Source organism: Nestor notabilis, unplaced genomic scaffold (assembly GCF_000696875.1).
Source record: "Nestor notabilis isolate BGI_N333 unplaced genomic scaffold, ASM69687v1 scaffold32535, whole genome shotgun sequence".
Classification (NCBI taxonomy): Eukaryota; Metazoa; Chordata; class Aves; order Psittaciformes; family Psittacidae; genus Nestor; species Nestor notabilis.
In genome coordinates, this window is record NW_009928587.1 from 54,063 (window position 1) to 63,064 (window position 9,002).

Consider the following 9,002-nt stretch of genomic DNA (forward strand, 5'->3'; position numbering starts at 1 on the left):
CGCTGTTCAAGGCCAGCCTGGACACAGGGGCTTGGAGCAACCTGCTCTAGTTGAAGGTGTCCCTGCTCGTAGCAGAGATTGGGACTGGATGAGCTTTAACATCCCTTCCAACCCAAATCACTCTGTAATTCAACCACAGAGAGCCCTTCCTACCCCACAGTGTCTCTTCCCACCCTTGAGGCAGAAAACTAAGCGAAGCTACTCTAAAATCATTAAGCAATACTGCTGCTCTCTGAACCACTGTACACATTTCAGACCCTAGGGATACACAGTCAGAGGAGATATAATAACCAGGCTGTGGCTACAGAGCACAGCTTTTCCAACCCCAAAACACGCTAGCACAGGTTCTAATTACCAACCTGAAGCTAACAAGGAATGCAAGAAGGGGCAACCTTTTAACAAACTCCATTTTGCCACAAATATTCCTCAAATAAGAAAAAGTTTGATAGAAATTAGCCTACTTTATCAGCTGGCACAAGAATTTGCCAGTGCTGCAAAATTACTTCTTGCTTGGCTTGCAAAAACCCACTGATGGCTGGCAATAAAGGGAAAAGAAAACCTGGGTATTTTTATTCTGATCATCTTCAGCACTCGAGCCGCAATAAAAAGTGCAGTTTAAGCTAGAGAGTCAGAAATAACCAGAATCTGACCCCACTCAAACCACATCGTCATACCCAAATTGATATGTTGTTATGCAATACCCTTCAGTGCTTTTAGCTGACCACATCTTTAAGATTGTTAATGAAGGTTTGGATTTAGAACAGTCAAAAATACACAAATACTGGAGCTGTTTGAGCTGACACACATGTTTGAAAAGAAGAGACTTCTTTAATTAGAGATTTGATGAGACATGGAGGAAATGGAGAGTCTTGTATTAACAGGGCATAACTACCATATCCTTTCTCACTTGCATGCCCAGCACAGTAGCAACTAAAGACTACAGAACAAAAATTCAGGGTTATGAGAATGAAAGAAGTTTTTCATAGTTTCCTCCATTTGCAAAAGCTACTAAAAGAGCAGCACCCACTGAAGCAAAGCAGAACATGACTGTAAAGATTCTTCAAAGTAAAATGTTTTCTAAAGTTCTTCTATGAAAAGTAATTTAGAATTCCTTTTTCAGCCCTTCACTTTGATGCAGGAACTTTGACTCAGGCTCTGCCAGTCTTATCTCAAAATTACAAAGCAATTATTTTTTAAAGAAAAAAAGTAGTAGCAAAACCCACAACTGAGAAGGATGAGAATTTCACCTGGAGCCTGTGGCAACCTTCAGTAACATCTCTTAGCTAAAAACAAAGAATTAGTTTCATGGGAAGAACTACACCCTAACTGCACAGCCCCAGACTATTCTCAGTTTGCAGCTCCACCACACATCCTGCAGTTAAGGAGAGATCACAAAAACAAACCCAGGAAGAAAGACTGAACAGGAATGTAATGCACAAGCATCATCTGGATAAATTAAGCATCTTTGTTTACAATGACTGGAAGATACTGCATGGGGGAATGCTTTTAAACTGACAGAGGGGAGACTGAGATAAGATCTTAGCCAGAAGTTCTTCCCTGTGAGGGTGCTGAGGCGCTGGCACAGGGTGCCCAGAGAAGCTGTGGCTACCCCATCCCTGGCAGTGTTCAAGGCCAGCTTGGACACAGGGGCTTGGAGCAACCTGCTCTGGTGGAAGGTGTCCCTGCTCGTGGCAGAGGGTTGAATTATGAGTTCTAAGGTCCCTTCCAACACAAACCACTCTGTGATTCTATGAATACACAGGGTAGGATGCTCTAACACTAGCCAGTTCCTCTCCCCACAAACTGTAAACAGGCTGCAGGCACTGAGAACAGAGGGCACTGGCTGATGAGAACTTTTCAAATACTCCAGAAGAGACAAGCAAGTAATTAGGAAACACACTGGTGCCATGATTTTTGGATATCTACCAGTTACCTGCAAAGCCACAAGCACCTTCTGTCAAGCATCAACTTGCTGAGGGTGCACAGTGGCGCATGAGAATTGCAGCTAAGAGTGATCTGCCTGGACAGGAACCATTTCCAGTCACTGCCTTAGCATATGGATGACCAATTAAAGCAACTTTTGTTTTAAAAAGTCACTGACCCACCCACATTTCATAAAAGCAACAGGAAGGAAGCTTTGAAAGGAAAGAGTCATTGCTTGGCTGGTCTTGCTGGAAAAAAAAAAAGAGGGGGATTTTAAGCTAGTAACACAGCCAGCCATTTACTGTGTGGAAACCAACCTCTATCTGACTAAAGACATATTTTCTCTCCACCCCTTCTCCTCAGCCCCAGGAACAGGAAACAAGACAAAGCTACTGAACAAAAAACAGATGAGCTAAGAAATCCTTTTCAATTGGCTCTGCACCAACGCCTTGCCTCTGGTTCTGCTGAACACTGCGCCTTTCCCTGATAACCACTGACTTCTCCTTAGGCCCACAATAACACTCTGTTAATCAAATTGTCTTAACCAATTCTGCAAACTAAGTAAAACAGCTTCAAACACCTGATGCTGAAGTACTGTTGCATAAAGACCAAAAAATAACTTTTTTTTCCTTGAGGTTATAAGCTTTTAACTCTGCGCAATTAATTTGCATTATTCTGGTTTGCTAGAAACAAATCTTCTTGCCTTTTCTTGCTGCTGTTTATTGCATATTATGCCATTATTTCTCCTCACCTTAGCTAGGAAAAAGGAATAAAGCCACTCACACAATCGCATTTCACCAGTACAAAATGAGAACACTGTGAGCAAGGATTCCACCAACAGCCAAAGTGCCATGGAGTAACAGGTATGGGCTATGCCCACTTCCCTGAAAGCCTTCCCCACATCTCCACTTTCAGGAGGGTCGTTGCTTAATGTCAGTTAGGAAATGGCTTTCCACCTGTAATTAAACACATCTTCCACAAAGCGGAAGTGGAAGCAACTACAGAGCTGTACTTTGTACAGAAATTCAAACCACTCCAGTTTCTCATACAGCCAACCCAGCCCCTTGCATTGTATTCTCTCAAGTATGTCATGTCCTTCACTTTACCTGTAGCTTGTACAAAGCCAGTGAAATCTCAAGGAGGAAGAAATTAAGCCTATTGTATACAGTAAGAGCACAGGGCACCAGCCACATCTGCAGATCAGGAGTCAGCCCAGGCTCCAACTCATGCCTGGGAAGCTCTAACACTGCGGAGCTCAGCAGAGCACCTAAGGGAAGCAGTGCTACTTGTCTGTCCTTTTCTCATGGTGTTATTGCTTGTTTTATTGCTTGTCTGTTGCTTTTCCTTTTAGGGATGGCTTTATACACCACCACCCCCCAAGGAAATGATACAAGGAAGGGAAGCCAAAGGATTGTGGGATCAATAAAAAGAAAGGTGCAAGGGTCGGTAGTTATGACACGGAACAAGACACTACCCAAGAGCATCCATCGCTCCTCAAAGGCATCAAAGAAGCCAAAGGATACTGCTCAACAGTGTGACAAGCAGTGGGAATGGAAACAGCCCCTGAATTCCTGTCTTATTCCCTCCTTCTGTTGCTATTAACAGCCAGCTTGGCCAAGGCCAGGTGAAGGGCTTGTGGTTTAGAGCCTTACCTAAAGCTAGATGAATAAAAAGCTGATGGGACCGGTACAACCAAAACCTTGTGACAAAGGTCATGGGAACAGGACACCAGGCTGGATGGACCTCTCAACTACAGTGTCGTGGTTCAAGCCCAGCCGGCAACTTGGAACCACGCAGCTGCTCGCACACTCCCCCGCCCCGCTCCTTCCTCCCCCCACTCCCGGAGGGATGTGGAGCAGAATCGGAGGAATGTAACTCCCATGGGTTGAGGTAACAGCTCTCCAGTAACTAAGGTATAATACAAACCACTACTGCTACCAATAATAATGATAAGAGGAATAACAAGGGAAAAGGACACAACCGCTCACCACCCGCCAACCGATACCCAGCCCGACCCGAGCAGCGATCTGGGCCTTCCCCGTAACTCCCCACAGTTTATATACTGGGCATGACGTGCTGTGGTATGGAATCCCCCTTTGGCCAGTTTGGGTCAGGTGTCCTGTCCCTGCTCCCTCCTGGCTTCCCCTCCTCCCTGGCAGAGCATGAGACTGAGAAAGTCCTTGGTCAGAGTAAACACTGCTTAGCAACAACTAAAAACATCGGTGTTATCAGCATTGTTATCAGCATTGTTCCCAGGCTGAAAGTGAAAAACACATCATTGCACCAGCTGCTAAGAAGGAGAAAAAAAATGACTGCTGTAGCTGAACCCAGAACATATAGTCATCAGATGGCACCAAGCCCCCTGCACATGACTTCCAGTTCATTGTTCAACTACTCTTCCTTTAAATGAATAATGAATATAAGATGAGCAGACTCTGAAACATTTGGACATGAAGTACTGATTGAAATGAACTTAATGGTAAATTATACGTGAAGTTTACACGAGACTCGTCCCTTGCATACATGTCCACAGTCCGTCATGAATTATGCAAGACCCCAAGCAACTCTTCAGAATCAAGCAATAAGACTCACAAGGTCTTTAAGTCATGCTAAAGCCAATTAATTTTACAAGTATACTTTGTAAAGGACAGGGAGTTGTACATCTTTATTATAGGACATGGGGTAATGGGTTTAAACTAAAACAGGGAAAGTTCAGGTTAGGTATTAGGAAGAAGTTCTTTACTGTGAGCGTGGTGAGGCACTGGAACAGACTGCCCAAAAAAGCGGTAAATGCTCCATCCCTGGCAGCGTTCAAGGCCAGGTTTGACAGAGCCTTGGGCGACATGGTCTAGTGGAAGGTGTCTCTGCCTGTGGCAGGGGGTTGGGACTGGATGAGATCAAGGTCCGTTCCAACCCAAACCACTCTACGATTCTATGATTAGTCACTTTGACAGAGGAAGACCCACTTGCACCTTCTTGCTTCTCAGCATGCCACCAGTTCTGTTCCCTGCTATTCAACAACTCCCAAATTCATTATTCTAGTCAATTAAAAATCCTATCTATGGCTTTAACTGAAGATCTCAAGAGCACTTTGCAATGACAAATACCCAACCTGCTTGGTGTTACGTAGGTTAAGCACCGAGTTATAAGCATACCGCTCAGCCTTGTTCATGTGAAAAATTAAAGTGATCATTTTGGCTCTGTAAAGCCATGTTGCTAGCACAGACCATGTACAGACCATTTATTTCAGCAGATTGTCTGTGCTGAGCTTGTATCATCCAGAAAAAGACATGGAAAGAACAATCTCCCCTTAGAGCCTTAGATCTGCCTAGATAACACTTATAAAAGCACCCAGAATAATGCAGTGACTGAAGACTCACTGAACCTCTGGAGGACTGGGAAAGGTAGTGGAAGAAGGAGGGGAAAATGCCCACACATGCCATCAAGGCCACATGTCCCCAGTAGCATTCATTCTTATTCTGAACAGAAAAGCAGCAAATTTAGTCTTTACCTAAATGCCCACTTGATCTTGTGCTGAAGAACAGCAATGACAGAACTGTCTGGCCTATGCTCTCTCCTCATTTCCTTCAGTTAACCTCCAGGTAAAGAAAAAACAGATGGTTTTTTTTCTCTTGATCCTTCACCAGTTATCCACAAGCTTACTAGTTTCAGTTTCTCAGAGTAACCATTGAAGCTACTCCAGAACAAGGTGCACTAGTGTGTCTACAACCTCTCCTACCCTAACTTCCACTAACTCTTCATTTGCTCCCCAACATCAGCTCCCTACAGAAATTATTCTTAAGCATATACAGATCCATTCATAACAGAGCACAGACAGCCTAGAAAACTGGGTGTTTTTTGGAAAAAATAAACACACTGAGCTGAAGTTGTATCTCATGTTATCAGCTGTGAAATCCTACTGCCCCACTGCTGCTGGTTCCCCAGCTTATTTGCTCTAAACCCCCTCACAGCCTTGGCAACACGACAGGAGTTTAACTCCCTCTTGCATTTTAACACACATCAACACTCCTCCCTGTCTGTGTCATTCCACGTATTACAACAGATCTACCAGGGAACCAACTGGCACCCAGCTTGGTTTCATGTTCTCAGCGTTGTCCCACTCTCCACCTTGGTAACTGTTATTCCTTCAGCCATGGCTGCCTTCACATTGGCTTTTTCCATCCATAGGTACCTGAAGTTAAAGCCCTTCAAAAGAGATTTTTCAGGAGTCTAAATGATGAATCAAGCAGCTGTCTTGGAAATTAGAAAAATTCTAACAGAAGGGAAAGTCAATACACTGGGGAGAATTTCCCTTTGCAAACTGTGTTAGTTTCGATCTGCATATTTAATAATTTCTATCACTTCATAAAGCATAGGGATAAAAAAAAAAAGTTACTCCTCTGATTCACCAGAGCTATTTATAAACACGTGTCAAAGGACTAGCAGATGTTTTCTGTAGTACATCTGGGATTAACAGACAGAAATATGTAATCATGGTTAGAGTAAAGGTAGATGGCTCTTCCTCAAGGAGGAATTATGAATCATATTTAAGCATTAGATTTTCCAATAGAAGAGGCCGTATTAACCCACTGCAGCCCAGAAACTTGCGTTAACACCCAATCTCACCCTGACTGGAAGGGTCTCAGTCATTCAAGGAGAGACTCCCCCTCAGTTGCAGTGACTGCATTCCTCCTGCCACTCCTTCACCTCAATAAACTGACTTGCACCCAGATCTGCTCTGCAGCACAGCAGGTCACTTGCAATGTTCAGTTCTTTAGCACAGCTCCTCCAGTAAGGGTGCTGGTATACAATTTTGTCGGCAGGCCCTATTTTAAGTCTCATACACCAGATTAAAATAGTATGAGTTAAAAGTAGTAATTATCAAACATCTGCACTCTCTCTAAAGCTGCAAGGCTGTTTAACCAACGCACGAGCTATAAACTCACTGAATGGAGCTATTCCAGATTAGCTATAAAACTAAATCAGGGTGAATTCCCAGAGTAGTAAAGGACCCAAATCCTCAAGGTTATATACATTAAAGTTCTGCAGCACCAGTGGTTTGAGTGATTTCCAGTTAAGGCAGGACATCAGAAAACAACAACAGGCATTCATCACCATGTTGGATGCCTGTCTCAGTATGGCACAGTCCTAACAAAATAATACTTGGTCCTCTTTTATCCATCATGTTTCCTTTCATATCCAGCAAAGCTAAGAGATACCAAGTAAAACTGAATACAGCGAGTCCTTTAACAGAAGCATCAGGGCCACACTGGTCCTCCCTGCAGACCAGCCTCACTACCCACCTGTGATGAGCAGACAGGTTTTGCCGCTAAATATTTTTGTGAGCTTCGTTAATTCCCTACATAAGAAAGGTAATTTAGAAATCAAACAGTAACAGTAGATATAATCTCAAGGCAGGGCTGAAGTCCCACTAAAGTACATTTCCAGCTCATAAACATTTCTACTAATGTGGCTTCCTTTGCAAGATCGGTGTCTTGATCTTCCAGCTGCAGAAGGAAGATACTCGTGCTGCTGAAAACCACACAAATTATTTTTCTATTACCCCTTTCTGTTAACTTTAACAGACCTGGGAAGAAGCTGCACATTAATGTCAGCACTACACATGCCTCCATAGAAATGCTGATGCTTCACAACACTAAAATGTATTGAGAGGCAAATATGTACGTTGGCATTTTAAATCATCAGTTTGGGCACAGGATTTCTAATCTCTGCCCGCTGTGCTCCCCCTCCCACCTTGTGTGAACTGCTAATCTCCGATGCAGAGGCCTATTATTAGAGCTGACTGAAAAAAAACAACAAAAACCAAAGACATGTTGTTTGTTATAGAAAAGGTACAGGCAAAGCCTTTTTAAAACCAAAAATGTAATAAGCCTTTGGCTGTTTCTCCTAAGTAAAAAAAAAAAAAATTCCTTGCTATTTTAAAACCTAAAGATTTAATTAAAGAAGTTAGTGACTCAACATAAAGTTAAACAGAAACTTTCAATTCAGCAGGGAGAAATAAGTCCTACTGAACACTTAACATGGCCTTAGCACCCCAAGACAGACCAAAGGGTACCTACAAGACCACACAAATTGCAAAGCAAGCTGGGCTTTCACCTCCATTTAAACACAAACCTGCCTATAAAGCAACCCAGGAGCTAGGGGAAAAAAAAGAAAAAGAACACAAACCCACAGCCTTTAGCTAGGCTTGGAAGTACTTGGAGCCTGGTGTAGCCAGTAGGACTGAGGATGAGTTAGCACTGTGCAGCTAAAAGAGCTTCTCCCATTGCCCCTCCTTCCCCACTCATTTGTTTCCTGTGTTTTTCCTGCACTGTAACTACAGCACTAAGAATTATCTTTCCGCAATCCCCATCTCAAAAAAACAAAAGAAAAAATAAAAAAAGGGGGGCAGCTAGGGGCTCCTAATCTAGTTCAATACAGATAAACCAGACATGCCTTGAGTCATAGCTCGCTGGAATGAGGACAGAGGCTGGTAGCCCAGACTGGGATAGGGAGCAATCGATCACCCTAGCCAGAAGACACCAGTCACCTCCTGGGCAGGGAAGGCAGACAGGGAAGTGCCCCTCGCTCACACTGAATTCCTCAGTAAATAAGGGCGCCATACACTTCCCTAAAAACTTTCAGCCTGAAAGATTTCGAGTGTGCCGAACTAGCTTAAAGCAGTGAATAAAAACCAGCTGCTATGTACTGCCCAGGAACACCAGAGAAAAGAGGAAGCAGGGACAATGGTCATACACAGCTCAGCGCTGCAGGTTGAGACGCCCTCCCCGCTTTTTGGCTGCAAAAAGTAGCACGAAACTTCTTGCCAGCGAAGGAGAAGCACTCACCTTACTGCATGCCAGCAGATTAGAGGTGGGTGTCGAAAAATGTGGCAGAGCCGAGCTAAGGAGAGGGGGCTGCTCCCGGCGAGGGGAGGCTGTGTGTTGGGGACGGGAACAGAAACACCCGCTCGAGCGGGAGGGAGGACGCTCACCTCGGCTGAGACCCCAAGAGAAACCCGCGGCCGAGAGGACCGCACCGCGGCCGAGGCACGCGAGGCACTGTGCCCTGCCCGCGGC